Raw genomic sequence first — 22,518 nt, 5'->3', positions numbered from 1 at the left:
TCCAAGTACTGCATTTCGGACTCTTTTGTTGACCATGATGGCCACTCCATTTCTTCTGAGGGATTCCTGCCCGCAGTAGTAGATATAATGGTCATCTGACTTAAATTCACCCATTCCAGTCCATTTCAGTTCGCTGATTCCTAGAATGTCGACATTCACTCTTGCCATCTCTTTTTTGACCACTTCCAATTTGCCTTGATTCATGGACCTGACATTCCAGGTTCCTATGCAATATTGCTCTTTACAGCATTGGACCCTGCTTCTATCACCAGTCACGTCTACAGCTGGGTATTGTTTTTGCTTTGGCTCCATCCCTTCATTCTTTCTGGAGTTATTTCTCCACTGATCTCCAGTAGCATATTGGGCACCCACTGACCTGGGGAGTTTCTCTTTCAGTATCCTATCATTTTGCCTTTTCACACTGTTCATGGGGTTCTTAAGGCAAGAATACTGAAGTGGTTTGCCATTCCCTTCTCCAGTGGAGTATAGCTATATATAGCTATACTATATAAAATAAAATTACTATAGAAAATAAAAATAAAAATTGCTGATTTCACTCTTTTCACAGAGAGAACATCAAACACACACACACACAACCAAGAAGCACATCTCACTTCAGTGATAACACCGGTTCTTTTCAATTTTTCTGTATTCCCAGTGTCTGGGTGTTTCTCTTTGTAATATTTTCCTTTTTTATGTGATTATCCTGGTGAGAAGCAACAACAATACTTTTATAATCAGAGCTGACCAGGCTCTCAAATTCCCATGTGTTTTTTCCTCAGTAACTTTTCCTTCCTAGAAATCTAGAATATTCATAAATTTCACAGTCAGTATATATATATATATATATATTTGCATGCACTACAAAGATATATTTTATTTGTGTTCTTGGGGACACAGAATACTTGGTCTTGACAGTTATGGCCCGTGACTGCTATGTGGCCAACTGTAACTTCCACAACTTCCCCTACTTATAAACCAAGAGCTCTGTATTCAGCTGATGACGCTTGGCTCTTGGATCAGTGGTGTTACAGTCAGGATAAGGCAAACATGGCCAGATTTTCCCTCTGTCATTTTTGGATCTAACTACAAGCTGGCCTGTGGCGATGTTTTTCTGAATGAGATGTCAGTCCCTGTAGTTGTACCATTAGTGAATCGTTTATCATGATCTCTTTCCAGTTGACACTTGGCTCCTACAGTAAAATCACTTCTCCATCCTGTGTTGCCATCAGCAACAGGATGAGCTAAAGTTTTCTCCACCTGCTCACCTCACATCATGCATGTGCACTAAATTGCTTCAGTTGTGCCCAACTCTCTGCAACCCAGTGGACTGTAGCCCAGCCGGCTCCTCTGTCCACAGGATTCTCCAGGCAGGAACACTGGAATGGGATGCTGTGCCCTTCTCCAAGGGATCTTCCCTACCCAGGGATCGAACCTGTGTCTCTTACATCTCCTGCATTGGCAGGTAGGTTCTTTACCATTAGCGCCACCTGGGAAGACCCATAGTTGAGCCTTTATTTTGTGGACCCAGAACCATTACATATTTATGACATGATTCCAACATTTTTATAGGAAAGATTTTTTTCTGCTTTCTATCCCATGTTACCCTGATGTTTAATCCCATGACATATACTCTAAGGAATAAGGATGTCACAGCAGCCTTGAGAAAATGACTGCATTAATGTTTAACATCCACTGCTTTGAGCTAGTGATCTTTCCCCCAACTTAGTTCTGCAGTTATCTTAATCAGACATTATTTGAAATTTTGCTTCCTGTATTAATATAAATTGATTATCCTCATGATCCTGCCATTTTATGCTTAACTTTCTGATATCAGGATTATCTCCCTAGTGTTTGTATTTATAAGAAATTATTTTTTTTGCTGATCTCATATTTAATGGACTAGTCTCTGTCAGCAAAAATTCACTGCTTATTTGATTTGTTGTTGTTCAGTTGGTAAGTCATGTCTGACTCTGTGTCTTCATGGACCGTAGCATGCCAGGCTCCTCAGTCCTCCACTATGTCTGGAATTTGCTCAGCTTCATGTCTATTGAGTCAGTGATACGATTAATATCCAAGTGTCTCATCCTCTGCTGTCCTCCATTTTGCCTTCATCTTTACTAGCATCAGGGTCTTTTACATTGAGTTGGCTCTCTGCATCAGGTGGCCAAAGTACTAAAACAATATAATATATTTTATCTATCAATTGGCCTCCCAATATTTTCATCCAAAATTTATAATATATATTCTATTTTGTCTCCCTCTGTATTGTTACAACTTACTTAAAACCAAAAGATTTCAGCTAGCAAAGATTAGTGCATATGGAAAGCTTTAGAAAATATTTGTTGAATGACTATAGAATGTGGGCACAGTTGAATAAGCAAAAGTTCATACTGCAGAAAATGTAGAAAAGATGGCATTTTAATAAATTATATTAATTTAATTAATAATGGTGCATAAAAAGAGAGCTTGACCCTCACTTCACAAAATTTATTTTAAAATGTAATCTCAGATAATTTGTAAACCTAAGTAAAATGCATAACAATGAGTCTTTTCCAAGATAATGTTTATTAACTTCATGACGGTGTGAGAAAATTGTTTTTGATAAAATTATTAATCATAATGTAAACATTAATCTGTTGCACTTCCTGGACTAAGAAATACTGGTATTCAGAGTGAAGTTTTTCAACATAAAATGTTTAAATACACTATAGTTAAAGGAGTGCTCTAAATCAAAAGCATCAAACATTCAGGAGAAAAATTGACAACAGACTTAAAGATGCACTTCACAAGACAGAATAATCTAAATGCCCAGAAAAAAGAAGGAAATAACCCATTAGCAACCAGTAAAAGCAAATTAAAACCAGATTAAAATACTATGGAGAACAGTGTGGAGATTCCTTAAAAAACTGGAAATAGAACTGCCTTATGATCCAGCAATCCCACTGCTGGGCATACACACTGAGGAAACCAGAAGGGAAAGAGACACGTGTACTCCAATGTTCATCGCAGCACTATTTATAATAGCCAGGACATGGAAGCAACCTAGATGTCCATCAGCAGATGAATGGATAAGAAAGCGGTGGTACATATACACAATGGAGTATTAGTCAACCATTAAAAAGAATACATTTGAATCAGTTCTAATGAGATGGATGAAACTGGAACCTATTATACAGAGTGAAGTAAGCCAGAAAGAAAAAACCAATACAGTATACTAATGCATATATATGGAATTTAGAAGGATGGTAACAATAACCCTGTGTACGAGACAGCAAAAGAGACACTGATGTATAGGTCAGTCTTATGGACTCTGTGGGAGAGGGAGAGGGTGGGGAGATTTAGGAGAATGGCATTGAAACATGTATAATATCATATATGAAACGAGTCACCAGTCCAGGTTCGATGCACAATACTGGATACTTGGGGCTGGTGCACTGGGACGACCCAGAGGGAGGGTATGGGGAGGGAGGAGGGAGGAGGGTTCACGATGGGGAACACAGGTATACCTGTGGCAGATTCATTTCGAAATTTGGCAAAACTAATACAATATTGTGAAGTTTAAAAATAAAATAAAATTAAAAAAAATCAAATGAAGTCTATGACACATTCATTACAAGGAAGAAATAAACAGAAAGCTTCACCCTATCACATACATAAAGGACATGGAGTAATGAAAGCTGTCCCCTGATGCTGGTGTGTGAACTGTACAGCATATTAACACACAGCCTGCCTTTATCAAGAAAAGCTTACCCTTAGCCATGTACCGGAAGAAATGTGTGGACATGTGTGCCAAGGCACACATCTGAGAATGCTCATTTCACATCATAATGTCAAATCTTTATCAAACTCGAATTGATCATACCTATATACATAATTCCATTTCTTAAATTGTATTTAAAAAAATTGTATTTAATGAGCATATTCTATCATGGAAAAAAGCATAATACTCTTTCTTACTTTTGGCTATGCTTTTATTTTTTTATGAAACTAATTTAGAAAAATGAATTACCTTTTTTTATAAAAAAGTAGTAATCAAGCAACAAAAATATGATTCAAGACTGGTGATGTTACAGAATTGCTTTGAAAAATAAATCAACATCTTTATAAAAGGACATACTTAAAGCCAAGTTTAATTTTCCAACCTCTAAAACAATTAAAAACAAATAACTTTCATTTGTGGTTAAGAGGCACTGGGTTACAATAAGCCAGTTTACTTTCAAGCACTAGAAATTTTTGATAAATTATACAACATATTTTAAAGATATCATATAACTGTGGGAGAAAAAAGAATAGATGACAATATCGAAATCAAGGCTCATTAAGTCATAAAATATTCACACTTTTTCAAGCACAAATTTGTTGCAATACCATGCCACTGCATATCTTAGTATGTGTGCATGCTTACTGATTAATTCAAAGAGTGAGCACAATTGTGACATTGGACAATTGGATATTCCTCTCCACACATACATAATGCATAGGAAAATGTCTCAGATTTTTAACACTGTATCATTGTTCAGATTACAATTTACTTATTATTTTTTTTCTACAAATGAAGCTGTTGTCTGTAGTTGAAGGAATAATTTTCTTCTGTGAATTGTTAATTCATCTGTTTTACTCATTTTTAAAATTTATACTTTGGACTTTTCCTCTGTATTAAAGGAGCCAAGATCACTTTATTTGAAATCAGTTGTAACAATTTTTTCCATTATATTAATTATATTAGATACTTATGGGGTTTGCTATGTTTTAGCATCTAGAATCATTTATTTTTACACAGTTTTGTGTGTGTGTGTGTCCTGCATTCTAAATTTTAATGAGTTAAACTTTCCTTACTCCAAAATTATAAAACCCATTTCTTAGAATAATGTCATCATTTCACTCTAAAATACACAAAATTGTGTATCATTTAGGATTTATCTTGCTGTGGGATAGTTATCAAAAATACATATACTGTTTTTTTCCCTCTGAGGCTGCCCAGTTGTCCGAATAACAGTTATTTTAAATGCCCACGCCTTACCAATTTAGTAGGCTATTTTAGTCAGTGACAAATGTTCATGTATATTTGAGCCTTTTCTGGAATTTCTATTCTATTCCATCAGAAGGCTTCTTTATTTACGCATGATACTGCGCTGAGCTGTGCTCACACGCTCAGCTGTGTCGGACGCTTTGTCAGACGCCATGGACGATAGCCCGCCAGGCTCCCCTGGCCTCTCCTGCCTTCGTAGGCAGATTCTTTACCACTGAGCCACCTGAGAAGCCCATGCATAATACTGCACTCTGCAAATCACGAGGTCTTGTAACTCCTTCCCAGCACTAGCTATTTCTTGGATGAGCCCCTGCAGGAGCTCAGCCTGGCTGGCCTCTCACTCCCCTTCTGTCCTTTATCACATCTGGTCCCTGTGAGAAGCCTGTCCCACCACCCACTACTCACGGGCCTTCCATGATATTTGCCGTGAGGCTCCTGATACGTTTTAATTAACCTTCCAAATCACTCGCACTGTCACATTACTATATGTGTTCCCTCTTGTAAATATTTTCTCTTCATAATCATAAACCTTGCTGCTGCTGCTGCTCAAGTCACTTCAGTCATGTTCGACTCTGTGTGACCCCATAGACCGCAGCCCACCAGGCTCCTCCCTCCCTGGGATTCTCCAGGCAAGACCACTGGAGTGGGTTGCCATTTCCTTCTCCAGTGCATGAAAGTGAAAAGTGAAAGGGAAGTTGCTCAGTCGTGTCCGACTATTTGCTACCCCATGGACTGCAGCCCACCAGCTCCTCCTTCCACGGGATTTTCCAGACAAGAGTACTGGAGTGGGGTGCCATTGCCTTCTCCAAATCATAAACCTTAAGAAACCACTATTTACTAAATAATTGGAACCAATATGGAGAAGGAAATGGCACCCCACTCCAGTGTTCTTGCCTGGAGAGTCCTGTTGACAGAGGAACCTGGTGGGCTGCCGTCTAAGGGGTCGCACAGAGTGGGACAGACTGAAGTGACTTAGCAGCAGCAGCAGCAGGAACAAATATCCAATTTTGGGGGTCATGAGAAACTGGCTCTAAGCTAAGATTTTTAAACAATCTTTCTGTTGGAGAAATTTCTCCACAGTTGAAACATATAACTCACAAACTTTTTGCTTAGCATCTTTCCTATGATCTCAGTTGGACTTATTCCAGATTCTCATTTTATTGTAACTAGAGTCTGAAAGTATTCACACCTTGAACATGTAAAATAAATTTGGGGAAAATTGGTGGTAGGCTGCAAAAGAGAGGAAAAATTTTCTCCTACTATGATTAATCTTGGGTTAAATTTTAAAATTTTGATATATGTTTAATACATTCATCAGCTAAATCTCAGGCTGCTGAAGAGATCAATAACACACTAATTTTGCACATAAAAATGTTTACCATCAGAATATGTATTATAACTATTACACAGATCTGTCCTCTAACTAGGAATCAAGAAACATATCATACAGAGACTCTGCATAATGCATTCATAATAGTTAAGAATTGGATGCATGTGTGTTTTGGATCAACCCAAATAATGCTGTGTGAGTGTGCATGCCCTGTTATATATGACTCTGTAGCCCACCAGGCTCCTCTGTCCATGGAATTCTCCCGGCAAGGATTCTGGAGTGGGTTGCCATTTCCTACTCCAGGTGAATTTCCTGACCCAGGGATCAAACCTGTGTCTCTTGCATCTGCTGCATTGGCCTCTTGTATCTCCTGCATTGGCAGGCCAATTCTTTACCAACTGTACCACCTGGGGAGCCCACAAATAATATTACTTAGCACTCTGTTCACATCTAAGAAATAAAATGCTCTGTGTCCTCTATTCCCTGGAGAGGCTGAAGAAAAAAATATTCTGAGTACAGTGAGAGCTATCTGGGAAAATTTTAAAAAAACGCAAGTCAGAAAATTCATGAAGTGATGATTTTAATTGGAAATTTAAATGTGCCACATGGCAGAGATCCCTTGGGTAGAGATAGGTACTTTTCAAGAGCACTTTATGTACAGAAAGAACAGAATATTTAAAGGCCAGTTGAATAACTTTGATGAAACAAGTAATTTCACTTATAGGAACTTAAATATTCTGACCTTCTCTAGTGAAAAAAATCAGCAACATCTCAAGTAAGAAAGCTGAATATGAAAATAATTATAGTAAGCTTTAATTCTCATTAAATTATAAATTTTAATATGGTAGCAAATGTTTTGGTTCATTAAAGCAACTTCTATATATTTCTTATTCTATTAAAATTTGCAATTAAATAATAATAATAAATAATGGTACTGAGTGCCTTTGAAATGTCAAAAAATGTAATAATTAAAGTCTAGGTATAGATGATATTAAAGAAAACTTCATTTGAGTCAACACATTGTATCAAAAAAGTTATATATGTTTATTCAGTTCGATATTATAATAAGAGATTTAAAATGACATCACACATAAAGTTACAACCATTGGGGAATTCAAAGAACAACTATTTTGAAGAAAGAAACTTTTAGAATTCAGGATTTATAAAATAATAAAGATAGCTTTAAGTCCAACATAGTTTTTAAATTATTTGCAAGGATTACGTTGCTAATTTTTATCAGATATACAAATATACTTGAAATATACCTTGTTCTACTCTTGAAAAATTCAAACTCAAATCTTACCTATTTCATGTCATACAAGATTTGATCGCCAAAAAGTCATATCTGTACAATTAGAAATTGTATTTTATATAGCACTGGAAATAATTTTATTCAAGTAATGGGTGAAATTGCTCATACTAAATGTTTTTATTCATAAAACGATAAAAGATTTAAATTCTATTATTTTGTATATTAATCTTTTCTCTTTTTCAGATTGACAATTTTAAAAGTGTCTCTTTCTTTTCTCAATTTCAGAATCAAATAATGAACACCATATGAAGTAAACAAGCATTTCCTAAGTTCTATATTGTTCCCAAGTAGGAAAATAGTCTCAGTACTTCAATCCCAGATCATGTAATATCAGTGGGAAAATAAAAGGTAAATCAAAGAAATGAGCCAAATTGGAGCACTATGTGCTACAAAGTTGTGTGTGTTCTCCCTATTAGTTCTACAGAGTGGAGGTGATAATATTGAAATTATTGGCAGAAAATTCTTGGAGAACTCACATCTAAGAGTCTTGGATTTTTATATCACTGTGATGATTGTTTTAATATCTTATTTCATTCCTTCATTAACCATGTGATACAAAGTCAAGGTAAATTAGAGAGCAGTTTTTCATAGTGGTAAGACAGAGAGTGAAATTTAGAAGAATAAAATTTAGTTTTTAATGACAAAAATAATAGCTAGCTTTTGAATAGACTTCCTATGAATGCCAAAACATCTTTAATTCGCTTTACATATATCAAATGAATTGATTCATATAGGAATCTTAACTGTTGGTACCACTGTTAGTCAGTTTTGCAGCCAAGTGATCTATGGCACAGGGAGATTAAGCAATTCACATTGTCACAAAGCAGGCAAGTGAAGCCGATTCGATTGCAGGCCATCTTGTCAGGATTGTATTTCTTGTCCATGACAGTATATTTAGACTATGCTTGCATGGAAAAACTCAAAACATAAAAGATGGGGAAATGAGAAGCAAGGCTGGGAGTCATGTTGAGTCAAGTGATGCCTGGAGTGTAATATTTAAGGAGGCAGTCACTTTAACAATGTACAATGCAGAGTCAGCCCTGAAACTCTGAGATTCTGTACTAGAGGAATCTCATTCCTTATTTAGCTAAGACCGTATTCTACTCCTGGCTCTGATGAAAGGAAAAAAATGCAAAAATGTAATCATCAACAAGTAACTCAGTAACTCTACCAAAAACAATTTTTCTAGGGAGTTGTTACAACCCTGGCAACTAAAGACTTAAGAACATTATACCATATTAATAATTATAATTATAGGACCATAACTTATACATAAACATATTAAAAGTGATAGGTAATTTTATCAATAATATCATTTTTAATTAAAATAAGAAAGCAAAGAAAATTTAAACACTTAATATAACAGATGATAAATAACGGAGTTAGGATTCAAACTTAAGTATGATTTAAAAAATAGGCACTGATTTGCAATCACAAAACCAATGTGCAAATGATCAATGTATCCATCATTGCTAAATCTCAATATCCTAGCTCAAGAAAAGTGAATTTAGAAACTGCTATCTGAATTATTATTATTATTTTCTGAGGAACAACAAAGACATCAGAGAGGCACACAGAACACGGGGTAGAGCATGACAGGAAGTATCTCACACAGCTGGTGAACACAGTCCAGGTGACCCCTGTTTTCCCAGAGTGACCCTCTTAATTGCTTCTATCTGTATCTATTCCCACACAACTTTTCCAGAGTAAAACCCTCTGATAGCCCCCACATAGTATCTTACTGAAATATATGTATTTTATTCCCCTATGTACAATTAAGTAAAATATTCTCTCGTTTTTGTATATAAGAACATGTATGATCAAGATCATCAAGTGATGGGAGGGAAATGAAGAGTTGAAATATGTAGCTGAAAATATATAAGGAAGATAATTTCTGTTATATTAATAGTTCTACTGAAGTATGTAAAGAAAAATTATAGAGAAATACAATAAAATTGCCAAAAAATGTAAATGTTTAAGGGAATTCCCTAGAAGTCCAATGATTAGGACTCTGTACTTTCACTTCAGTCTGGTTGAGGTACTAAGATCCCATAAGTCATGAGACACGGCCACAAAATACTGTAAGTATTTAAAACTGAGATAACATAGCAAGACTGTGGGTGTATCTTCAATGATTATCAATTTGTCCAGTGTCTGTGCTGATCAGGGCATTTGGTGCTTCCCTGGTGGCTCAGCTGATAAATAATCCACCTGCAATGCGGGAGACCTGGGTTTGATCCCTGGGTGGGGAAGATCCCCTGGAGAGGAGAATGACAGCCCACTCCAGTATTCTTGCCTAGGAAATCCTATGGACAGTGAAGCCTGGTGGGCTACAGTCCATGGGATCACAGAGTCAGACAAGACTGAACGACTAACACTTTAACTTTTTTGACTTCGAACTGTATTCGGAAAGAATGCCCTAAAAGATATTTCAAGGGAGAGTGTATGGTGATAACACATGGATTATAAACTGAGAAAAGAGAAATGCATAAATAATACATTCTTAAATTAGAAATAATTGCATTGATCATGGAAATCAATCTGGATATCCTGATACAATTTATAAAACAGGCACTGACCCCTGTTTTTTATTTTTTTATTTTAAAAATAAAAAGCAGATAATACATTTCTGCCTTTTCACAGATGCAACACCATGAAAAAGCACCAGAAGGTAATCTCACTAAATAGATGGAATTTGTTCTCCTGATCTTTGCTGATGTTCCTCATCTTCAGGGGTTTTTATTTGAACTGTTCTTACTCATCTATATAATTATCTTGATGGGCAATGGCATCATATTTCTGATAACAAAACTAGACCCTGGTCTCCAGACCTCCGCGAATTTTTTCCTTGGCAATTTTTCCCTTTTGGAAATCTGCTATGTGCCTGTTACGCTCCCCAGAATGCTCACGAGTCTTTGGACACAAAGAAGAACAATTTCTTTAGTTGCTTGTGCCACACAAATGTGCTTCATTCTTATACTTGGGGCCACCGAGTGCGTCCTTCTGGCCGTGATGGCCTGTGATGGCCTATGATCGCTACGCAGCCATTTGTAGCCCTTTTTATTATCCTCTAGTCATGAACTGCTGCTACTGGGGCTAAGTCGCTTCAGTCGTGTCTGACTCTGTGCGACCCCGTAGACGGCAGCCCACCAGGCTCCCCCGACCCTGGGATTCTCCAGGCAAGAACACTGGAGTGGATTGCCATTTCCTTCTCCAATGCAGGAAAGTGAAAAGTGAAAGGGAAGTCGCTCAGTCGTGTCCGACTCTTCGCTACCCCATGGACTGCAGCCCACCAGGCTTCTCCGTCCATGGGGTTTTCCAGGCAAGAGTGCTGGAGTGGGATGCCATTGCCTTCTCAGAGTCATGAACTACAGGGTGTGTATCCAGCTAGTGGCTGGCTCCTGAATCCATGGAATCCCAATCCAAATAGGCCAGACAGGCCAGATTTTCTCTCTGCCCTTTTGTGATTCTAACCTCATCAACCACTTCTTCTGTGACATCCCTCCCATACTCAAGCTGGCCTGTGGGGACACTTTTCTGAATGAAATGTTGGTCTTCACAGTTGCTGCGCTGTTTGTTTTGGTTCCATTTCTGTTGATACTTGTCTCCTACGGCAAAATCATCTCCACAGTCCTTAAATTGCCATCAGCTACAAGTCGCGGCAAAGCCTTTTCCACCTGCTCCTCTCATCTTACAGTTGTGGCGTTGTTCTTTGGATCAGGCCTTGTCACATATTTAAGACCCAGGACCCAAGGCTCAGCAGGAACTGACAAAGTGCTTTCTCTCTTCTACCTGATTGTGACGCCTGTGTTTGACCCCATGATATACAGTCTAAGGAACAAGGATGTCATGATGGCACTGAGACAATGGCCATGCAAATACCTTAATTCATTGAAAAACTGACTTGTATTTCAGAAGTTGATTTCTTATATATTTGTTATAAATTTTCAATATTTATCTTAAACTCAATTTATCTGTCTATAAAGTGGTAATTATTACCAAAATAAAAATTACTTGTAACACTGAGAAACCTTTCTGTCTCCAGTTATACAGTTGTGTATGGGTCAACAAATAGCAAATCATTCACTTGGGAATTCTATAACCTTATTGTGAAATGTTCTCTTGTAGTAAGAACTTTAGACAAGAATTGCTGTAATAGGCCTAGTTGTAATACAGGCTGTTATATCACTTATTTGAAAGCATATTATTCAGTTCCATAGAGTTGTCACAGAAATTTTTAAAACTAAGTTAGTAATGGGCATTAATTAAAATGTTATGTATAGTTTGGCCGGCAATTATTCTACAGAGAAATAATTTCTTAGAGTGAAAAGTGCCTCTCATTGGGAATGTAGTTTAATAGATGATGTTGTACAATGATATTAGTAATTATTAGGCATCATTTATGTGTATATAAGATTAAATAATAATATGATTTGTTGATTTGATAAAAGATATTATTGAAATCTTTACATATAATAAGATGAGCTTGGAAAAAGTGATGGGAATATTCACAAGTCATGGTTTTTTTTAATATATTTTCCTAGAGATGATAGTGAGGATAGGAAAGTTACGGAAAAAGGGAAAGGATTTAAATTTTTGTAAAAGTAAGTATCTGCTATAAAAGCACAAGTATTGTACACCTTAAACCTTACATACATACACATATTAGAAACAGTCAATACAAAAATAATTATCATTAATTACGGAAATCACAGGGTAAATCATTCTATTTTCCCCTTTGTCTTATTAAAATTGTGCAGTTTATTACAATAAGCTTGTGCTATTCAGGTAATCAAAATAACAATTTGTATTCATTCTGGACAAGGAAAATCACAATTATTACTTGTGTGTGCTATTTCTGTAGTTTTATAATTTTCAAAATTCCATATATATGTATAATAATCCTTCCTATAGACAGGCAACAGACCATTGCAGAAATATGACCTGTAACCAGTACTCAAAGTTAAAAAATATGATGAAGCTTGAACTGTTGCTTTTAAAGTTTATTCCCATAAAAATATATGTCAGTTTTGTCACATTTCTATGGAGCTGGCTATTTCCAGATGGATAGGGAGGTGCAATACCACTTTCCCCTTGGGAGAAAGCAACCAGATGACATGTGACCAATTCTGATAATAAAGTGAAGAAGGAAAAACCAACTCTTAGAACCAAGTAAACAATAAGTCACCAAGATTCTCAGATAATACAGCCATCACAATCTACTAAAATCTAATGGGAATGATTGAATACAGGGGAGATTAAGAGAAAGAGAACTATACTAACAGCAACAACAAAATTCCAAGAAAATTTCTAGGCAGAAGTTGGATAAATCCTGAAACTATCATATGTTGAAAAGATTGAGACAGAAATTAAGAAATCCTCTCTTTTTTCTCTCCCTCCTGCCTGATTAAAAAAAAAAAAAAACTTTTTTTAGAGAGAAGAAATAACTAGTGGGCGGTGGGCAACATTTAAAAATATTGATAGATCAAACAGATGTGACTTGATCTCTCTCCTTTTATAGAGAAGAGCAAATAAGAGTGATGTCTTGGAGCATTATGACTTTTTTGGGTAGATACTAAAGCTCCACAAGCTAAAAATGTCAGTGGACAGGTTCAGAAATTATTTTCTCTTTGGCTTGGCAACTAACAAACCATATCTAAACTAGTTACCACATTCAGTGGTAATAGCTTGCCAAAAATCTGTATCTGTATCACTTGTTTTTAAAACACAATGAAGGTGTGCAAATACTACCACTGCTTTGTAAATTATGCTGCTCCTGCTAAGTCCCTTCAGTGGTGTCCGACTCTGTGGGACCTCATAGATGGCAGCCCACCAAGCTCCCCCGTCCCTGGGATTCTCCAGGCAAGAACACTGGAGTGGGTTGCCATTTCCTTCTCCAATTATAAATTATCTGTATTATAAATATCTTTATTAGCAAGATAGTCTTTTGTTACTACTTTGCATTGTACTATTTCCAGAGCAAGTCACTTTTAATTCTGAGAAACTAAGCAGACACAATTTTATTATTTAGAAACATGGAAACAGATATTCATTTACATAGGTATACATGCTTGTCTGTGTGTGTACTTTAGGAGAATATTGCTCTTGTGGACTGAAGTCAACTGACAACGAAGGATGGGAAGGTCAATAATACGTGCAAAATCTTTCCAAGATTAATAGCCTGATTTGGGGAAAGTGAAAAGTGAATATGTCTTCATTGTGCATCTGGATTGTATTAATAGCTATGGATTCTTTGGTGGAAAAGAATTTCAGGGAATAATGGTAGACATCTTCTCTTTCTTTCCTTCTTTTAAAGATATCTGCGTATTTATATTTATATAGGTATCATACGTAAAATTGTTTCTTGGAATAGTGTTTTGCTATATGTCGATAGCAAAAGTGTTTTGCTTTATATCGATAAAGCAAAAGTGTTTTGCTTTATATGGATAAACTATTTCTTTAGCTGTGACATGAAAGCATGTAAGCTTATTTCACTATCATATAATTAGTATAGAGAACATATATAGAAATAGACTAGTAGAATTGGAAGATAAAGAGAAGGTGAACATATGGTCTAAGGGAAGAATTGGAAAAAAATAAATTATGAAGCAAACTTTTAGAGAGATAATGTTGAAGTTTCAAAAAGGAAGATGATTGAGCTTTGCCATAATAAGCTTTACACACAAAAGATATACATATTTATATATGTACATTTATATTTTGTGTTTAAAGCATTTAGATAAATGATAGATACATCTATCTATCTAGTTTGTGTTTGTGAATGCAGTAACACAGATGCGAACTTTTCTAGGTGGATTCATTGAAGTAATTATATTTAGAATGATTAAGGTTATCATATATGGCCTTCCCCAGTGGCTCAGTGGTAAAGAATCTGCCTGAAGTGCAGGAGCTGCAGGAGACGTGGGTTTGATCCCTTGATTGGGAAGATACCTTGGAGAAGGGCATGGCAACACATTCCAGTATTCTTGCCAGGAGAATCCCATGGATAGAGGAGCCTGGCTGGCTACAGTCCATAGGGTGGCACAATCAGACACAACTGAAGTGACTTAGCATGCACACACAAGGTTGTCACATATTTATATTTTTGTTGCTATGCAGTTGTTCCGTTGTGTTCGACTCTTTGTGACCCTATGGACTGCAGCATGGACTTCCCTGTCCTTCATCATCTCCCGGAGGTTGTTCAAACTCATGTCCATAGAACTGGTGATGCCATCCAACCATCCTGTCCTCTGTCTTCCCCTTCTCCTCCCATCTTCAATCTTTCCCAGCATCAGGGTCTTTTCTAATGAGTCGGCTCTTTGCATCAGGTGGCCAAAGTATTGGAGCTTTAGCTTCAGCATCAGTCCCTCCAATGAATATTCAGGACTGATTTTCTGTCGGATGGACTGGCTTGATATTCTTGCAGTCCAAGCTACTCTCAAGAGTCTTCTCCAACACCACAGTTTAAAAGCATCAATTCTTCGGCTCTCAGCCTTCCTTATAAAGTGTATCTTTGAGGGTCATTATTCTGTGACAGCCGGAGAAGGCAATGGCACCCCACTCCAGTTACTCTTGCCTGGAAAATCCCATGGATGGAGGAGCCTGGTAGGCTGCAGTCCATGGGGTCTCTAAGCGACTTCACTTTCACTTTTCACTTTCATGCATTGGAGAAGGAAATGGCAAGCCACTCCAGTATTCTTGCCTGGAGAATCCCAGGGACGGGGGAGCCTGTTGGGCTGCCATCTATGGGGTTGCACAGAGTCAGACACAACTGAAGCGACTTAGCAGTAGCAGCAGCATTCTGTGACAGCCAACATACTTGACAAAACAGAGAATCAGTTAGTAACTGCTTCATATATTGGATTTCCATACTGAAAGTATGTGTAAACATTAACAAACCACTGAATATCTTAAATAAAAAGGGAAAGAGCCTTGAGATAATCTCTGTCCCTTTCTTTCAAGTGAGGTCTCATTTAGAATTGTAAGTAAAATCAAATGACTAACAAAAAACTACTATTTTTCACTGAGATAAAGAATGATAGATGACAATGAAAAACATATTAGGAAAAATAGTTAATTGAATTAAAGAATGTTTCTAGAATCTTGAAAATCAAGTGATGAGAATCAAGAAAGGAAAAGAGATAGAAGAATATGTGTTCTATGGAAATTCAGAGCAAAATTAAATGTTCCATGTCAGCAAATAGTGGCAGGTGCTGTAAGCCAAGGATAAGAGCAAGCATTTATTCATGCATGCGTATCATGAGACATCAAGACAGAATGAACTCTGTCTGAAGGTTTAAGAAGGCAGGGAAGTATGAACGTTGTTGTAAGAGAATTTATATTAATAATACTGTTAAAATAATTTCAATATTTAAATGAATAGCCTTCATTCTATGGAAAACTAGATGTTGGCAAATGCTTCCTTCTCCAAGATTTTTAAAATTTCCAAAAAGACTCCTTGAATCCAAGATATTGTGTTCATTGCTTTGACATACTTAATCATAGTAGGCATTATTGCTGTTTTATAGACAAAGAAATTGACACAAAAGAACAGTTGAGATACTTGAGAATGCACAGATTATAATAAATTCAAAACAAAAATCAGTTATCTTGATTATAGGACTGATACTGTTTCATTTCAATTTGCTTAGCTAAGAGTTAAGGGAAAGAATTACTATTGTTGTTCAGTCTCAAAGTCATGTCCAACTGTTTGCGACCCCATGGACTGTAGTATGCCAGGCTCCTCTGTCCTCCACTGTCTCCCAGAGTTTGCTCAAGTTCATGCCCATTGAATCCATGATGCTATCTAATTATCTCATCCTCTGCCACTTCCTTTTCCTTTTTGCCTTCAATCTTTCTCAGCATCAGGGTCTTTTCCAATGAGTTGATTCTTTGCATCAGGTGGCCAGTATTGGAGCTTCAAATTTAGCATCAGTCCTTCCAATGAATATTCATGGTTGATTTCCTTTAGGACTGACTGGTTTGACCTCCTTGCATCCAAGAGACTTCTTTAGCATCACAGTTTGAAAGGGAAAGAATAGCACTCCCATAACCATTATATCTTCACTTTCTTTATCACCATCAGTAATGTATTTAATTTTTGACATAAAAAAATAGATGAAGTAGGCTAAGATATTTACACTCACGTGTGCCATGTGTGTGTACTCAGTCACTCAGTCATGTCTAACTCCTGCTAACCCATGGACTATATAGCCCACCAGGCTCCTCTGTCCATGGAATTTTTCATGCAAGAATATTGCAGGGAGTTGCCATTTACTTCTCCAGGGGATCTTCCCAACCCAGGAATTGAACCTGCATCTCCTTCATTGGCAGGCAAATTCTATACCAATGCACCACCTAGGAATCCCCACAAGCCCTAGAAAAATAAAAATCCAAATTTATAAATCAAATGTTTTAATTAAACTGTTAACTCTTTTAAAGAGAAATTAACCTGAAGGAACAAAATCTACAAAAGAAATTAAACCTATAAAGTGACATTATCATTAGATAAATAAATGATGTTGTCTACAAGTATTAGTAATAATTTTTAGTTATAGAGACTGAGTATCCCTTGAGTTACGCATTTGAAAGAGAGAAGCAGGTATATAGTGAAGTGTTGATTCTTTTTTCTTTCCTGTTAGGATATTTATGATGGATTAATTCTTGATTTTATCTGTCAGTTCAGTTAAGTCGCTCAGTCGTGTCCGACTCTTTGCAACCCCATGAATAGCAGCACACCAGGCCTCCCTGTCCATCACCAACTCCTGGAGCCTACACAAACCCATGTCCATCGAGTCGGTGATGCCATCCAACCATCTCATCCTCTTTCGTCCCCTTCTCCTCCTGCCCTCAATATTTCCCAGCATCAGGGTCTTTTCCAGTGAGTCACTTCTTCACATCAGGTGGCCAAAGTATTGGAGTTCCAGCTTCAACATCAGTCCTTCCAATGAATACCCAGGACTGATCTCCTTTAGGATAGACTGATTAAATCTCCTTGCAGTCAAAGGGACTCTCAAGAGTCTGCTTCAACACCACAGTCCAAAAGCAGATTTTATCTGTACCCTCTGGTTAATTTCATATACATTACTGAAAGATCAACTGGTAAGGATTAGTTATATTCATACTAATTTAAATACAGCTTATAGGCAGGCAGTGTTAGGCATTATTAAAGGATATATTACTATTTGTGATATTAAGTAATTGTGTGTGAATCTTTGCTTTTAAAGTGAAAGTCACTCAGTCATGTCGGATTCTTTGCAACCCCATAGACTATAGGGTCCATGGAATTCTCCAGGCCAGAATACTGGAATGGGTTGCCTTTCCCTTCATCAGGGGATATTCCCAACGCAGGAATTGAACCCAGGTCTCCTGCATTGCAGGCAGATTCTTTATCAGTTGAGCCATAACGGAAGCCCAAGAATACTGGAGTGGGTAGCCTATCCCTTCTCTAGGATCTTCCTGATCCTGGAATCGAATTGGGGTCTCCTGCATTGCAGGTGGATTCTTTAACAACTGAGCTATCGGGGAAGCTCTTAATTTTCATCTAAATTACTAATCTATTCCTTGATATTAAGTGTAAAAAAAGAATCCATACATAGATTTTTTTTCATTGCAACTTTGTTAATTCAAGTAAGCTCTAGCAAAGATTCTAAGTAGGAAATGCATTTTGGAAATCGGTATGAAGCACAGTAATGAGAGCAGTATGACATTGCTGTGTCAGATGTTTGATATTCAGTTTTTATAACTCTTGGAAGAAGCGGGAAGAAAAGATCCAGGTATTCAGCTCCCTCTGGTTACACATGGAATAATTTTCTTAATCTACACTGAGAAAGTGGATGTAATGAAAGGTTTTTATTCTATTTTAAAATTATTATTCACAAACATATGACTTATAATTTAGGCTTGGGTTCATTCCTCATCACATATCTAATAAAAATTCTCCCATGAGAAATGAGTCACAAATACAAATGGTGGTACCAGCATATTTGTAAATAATTTACCAGTTATCAAGGCAAAGTATTTTTTTTTCTACACATTTTAAGCAAAATTCTAGCGGTTTGCTTATCTGAAAGTGTTAGAGTTGGGTAAAATTTAAATGGCTATGAAAAAGTGGATTTGTTTTAAAGAATAAAACACAATTAATTAATTTTCTTATTTAAAATGTAGTCAAATTGACTTCAGGCAGAAAGCCCAAAATATGTAATAAGTGTAAATGACAACATAATAATTGGGAATAATTACACTATCAGTAAACATGGGAAGAATGAAATTAAATCATATTTCTGTGAGCCCTCTGAGACAAACATTAAAAAGTGACCTTTCACATCTTCAGTGTTTTCTTAAGTAATAATTTTTTCAAAGCTGCAATCACATCCTTAGTCCTAAGACTGTATATCAAGGGGTTAAACACTGGTGTCACAGCAGTGTAGGAAACACAGCATTTTGTCGGTTCCTGCAAAATGATTTGATTTGGGGCGTAAATAGGCAATAGTCACGGAGCCAAAGAATAAAAGCACAAGGGGGAGATGGGAAGAGCAGGTGGAGAAGGCTTTGGACCGGCCTGTGGCTGAGTGCAGCTTTCAGACGGCAGAAATGATTTTGACATCACAGCCCAGTATCAGGAGGAAAGGAATCATGGCAAACAGCGCAGCAACCGCATAGACACAAATGTATTAAGCGCAGTGTCCCCACAGGCCAGGGTGATCAACGGGGAATATCACAGAAGAAGCCATCGATCTGCTGTGAAACACAGAAGGGCAATGAGGACACCCGGCATGTCTGTGCTGTGGGAACTGGAATTCCCGCACCCAGGCGCCAGCAGCCGACTGCAGGCCCGTCCTGTGGGTCGTGAGCAGAGGGCGGCGCAGAGGCTGCACGTGGACGCACAGGACACGGGCCTCGCCCCCAGGAGGAGCGCCCCCGGAGCAAGGAAGAAGCGCGTCTGATGGTGCAGCTCAGCGAAGAAACGCTTCTGTCCTGAGTCCAAAGGGTCACTAGAATCCTAGGGAGAGTGACAGATACGTAACAGATTTCCAGTGACGAGAAATTTGCAAGGAAAAAATACAGGGGCGTCTGGAGCACAGGGTCTACCCTCGTGATTATTATGATAAGACTATTTCCCGTTAAGATGAATATGTAGATGAGAAAGAAAGTTCCAAATAGAAGTCCTTGGAGGTTTGGAAGATCCGAAAATCCCAGGAGAACAAATGCCATGACTGAAGAGAAATTGCCTTCTGCTGTTTGATCTCCTGGAAGCATCTGCAATATACACACACACACACACACACACACACATAAAATCAATGTAAAATCCTCTATCTCTCTGAGTTGCAGTTTGCCAAGTGATAAAATGTGTGCACTGCACTTTCAAAACTCACTAATTTGAGTCCTAGAAAAGCATCTAAATTTGATATTAAGCCATAGTTTAAAGAAGTTCATTCTTTCACGAAAAATAATCCATCAGAAAAGAGTAATATCAGGAATTAGGTCTGCTGATACATGGCTGTATTTTCCCGTTACTGATAGTGAAATAATTGATGCTTCATTTTGTTATTCAGCTGTGTGAGGCGAATATATAGCAAGAAATCTGACAATTTTATTTAGAATGACCTTTCCATCAATTCTTTCTCATGTTATTTCTTTTAAATTAATTGCATTTATTTATATTTTGATTTAAGCTATCCAAATATTTTTGAGTCATGCAACTATAATTAAAAAATAAGCCAGAAAAAGTGATTTGGGGGATGATCTTTGTGATTTTTTTGTTAAAATATTTGGTATAGTCAGTTTATTTCAATTGAAAGAGTCAAAAAGAACTCAGCCAAAAAAGGTTTTTATCAAATCTCAAACACTGATTTTGCATTTGAGTGATAATTCCTGCAATCGGCAGCCATGCTTTCAATAAATTTCAACATAAAAACGTTATATAAATTGACTAAGATCAAAGTAAATAAAAGGCATTATTAAGACTGAATTTTAAGCATGTACAACTCAAAAATCCAAGTTACTTTTACGGCAACCGATAATTTCAGGGGAACATAGAATGTATCATTTACATATACTTCTCCTTCCTGGGAACTAACATATATAAATAACCCAATGAGTATTTGATTTACGAATGGATAACAATAGCCAATAGAAATTAGATTACTATATCCTCAACTAAGGATTGGTATGGGATGCACTATTCTCATTATTGTGTTTTGTGTTCACCTCTCTCTGTCTGCACATTGAAGTCTTGTCTTAATTCTTCTCCAATATTGTAATAATATCCTTCTTCCATATTTTTATTAAGTAATTTGGGGAAAACAAATCAGAGAAAAGTAAAAATAACAATTGAAAAACAAATTGGAAATTAGCAGTCTATAACTGAGTACTAATTTGCTTGACTAAGATTTGAGACAAGTTCTTAATAAGATGCAATGATAAGTAATTTTTGAAACTTCCACACGTATTGTGAATATTAAATAGAAATTGCATGATAAAACCTTTTCAAATGTAGAGAAGTTATTAAGCAATTTCTATCCAATTTCTAATTCCCTCCTTAAATATTATAGTAGCATAAAATCTTTCCTTCATATAAAAATACTGAGGATTTTCTCCATGAATTTGGAATGTTTTCCAGGTGGTGTCAGGGATACCATTCATGCATGGCTTTATTATAATACTGAAAAATATTATGTATTCATCTATGACAGTGAAAGATGTATATACTGATCGCACGTTGTGTTGGACTCATATTATTTCTGTTTTAATAATCTAAAACACTGAAAATGGAGTTACAAAGAAAAAGTGTACAAACCAAACAGTTGGTGACTACAAATTCCATTCTAAGTCCACTATTTATTTCAGACTTTAACAGTTTCTATTTGTGTTAAATGATTTTATGTTTACTTTCCAAAACAATTTAATTGAAATTACAGTGTTCTGCAACACAGAGGGGTTTCCCACATGGCACTAGTGGTAAACAATCCACCTGCCAGTGCAAGAGATGCAAGAGTTGCAGGTTCGATCCCTGGGTCTGGAAGATCGCCTGCAGGAGGAGATAGCAACCTTCTCCAGCATTTTGCCTGGAAAATTCCATGGACAGAGGAGCCTGATGGGCTACAGTCTAGGAGACTGCAAAGATTCAGACACAATTGAGCACGCATTCACACATGCAATACAGAGATGGTGGTATTATCCACCACATCTACTATAAGGCTCTCCACATTTTATTTTCTCAAATGATACTTAAGCAATAAAACGATTATGAGCTGGATTAAATTCAAGCAACATAAACAAAGAAAATAAAGAAGAGGACAAGAGAAAGAGAGGGGAAGAGAGGAGGAAAGAGGAAAAAAAGAGGGAAGAAGGGAGGGAAGGAGAGAGGGAGGGAAGGAAAGAAGGGAGAGAGAGAGAGATATGGAAATTCAACCTATGAATTATTCTCAGTATTTTCATAACAAAATATTCACCTTAGTGAATCCCTGGTGGCTCAGCGATAAAGAATCCACCTGTAATGCAGGAGACATGGGTCCAATCTCTGGGTCAGGAAGATCCCCTGGGGAAAGAAATGGCAACTCGCTCCAATATTCTTGCCTGGGAATTCTCTTGGATGGAGGAGCCTGGTGGGCTGCAGTCCATGGGGATAGCAAGAGTCAGACAGGGCAATGACTAAACCACCACCAGTGTTTTCAATCTCCGCCTAATACTGGAGATGAGATTAGTATTGTGGTTTGATTGTATACTTATATCCCTTCACTGTAGATAGAGAAAGGCAGTGTCACGTCACTACTCTAAAATTAATTCTACTCAAACTTTTCTTTTGCAGAAGTCCTTCCAAGTGAACAGTAAACAAGCTTG

The 22,518-nt window shown here is 37.0% G+C and overlaps 1 pseudogene; it reads right to left on the bottom strand.

Moving 5' to 3' along the window:
* Positions 1 to 18,994: 18,994 nt before the first annotated feature.
* On the bottom strand, positions 18,995 to 19,932 carry LOC104998858 (annotated as a pseudogene).
* Positions 19,933 to 22,518: the final 2,586 nt, after the last annotated feature.

Source organism: Bison bison, unplaced genomic scaffold (genome assembly GCF_000754665.1).
Source record: "Bison bison bison isolate TAMUID 2011002044 unplaced genomic scaffold, Bison_UMD1.0 scf7180017864338, whole genome shotgun sequence".
In the NCBI taxonomy this organism is placed as follows: domain Eukaryota; kingdom Metazoa; phylum Chordata; class Mammalia; order Artiodactyla; family Bovidae; genus Bison; species Bison bison.
The sequence above is the reverse complement of the archived record's forward strand: the minus strand, read 5'-3'. Positions and strand labels throughout refer to the sequence as shown.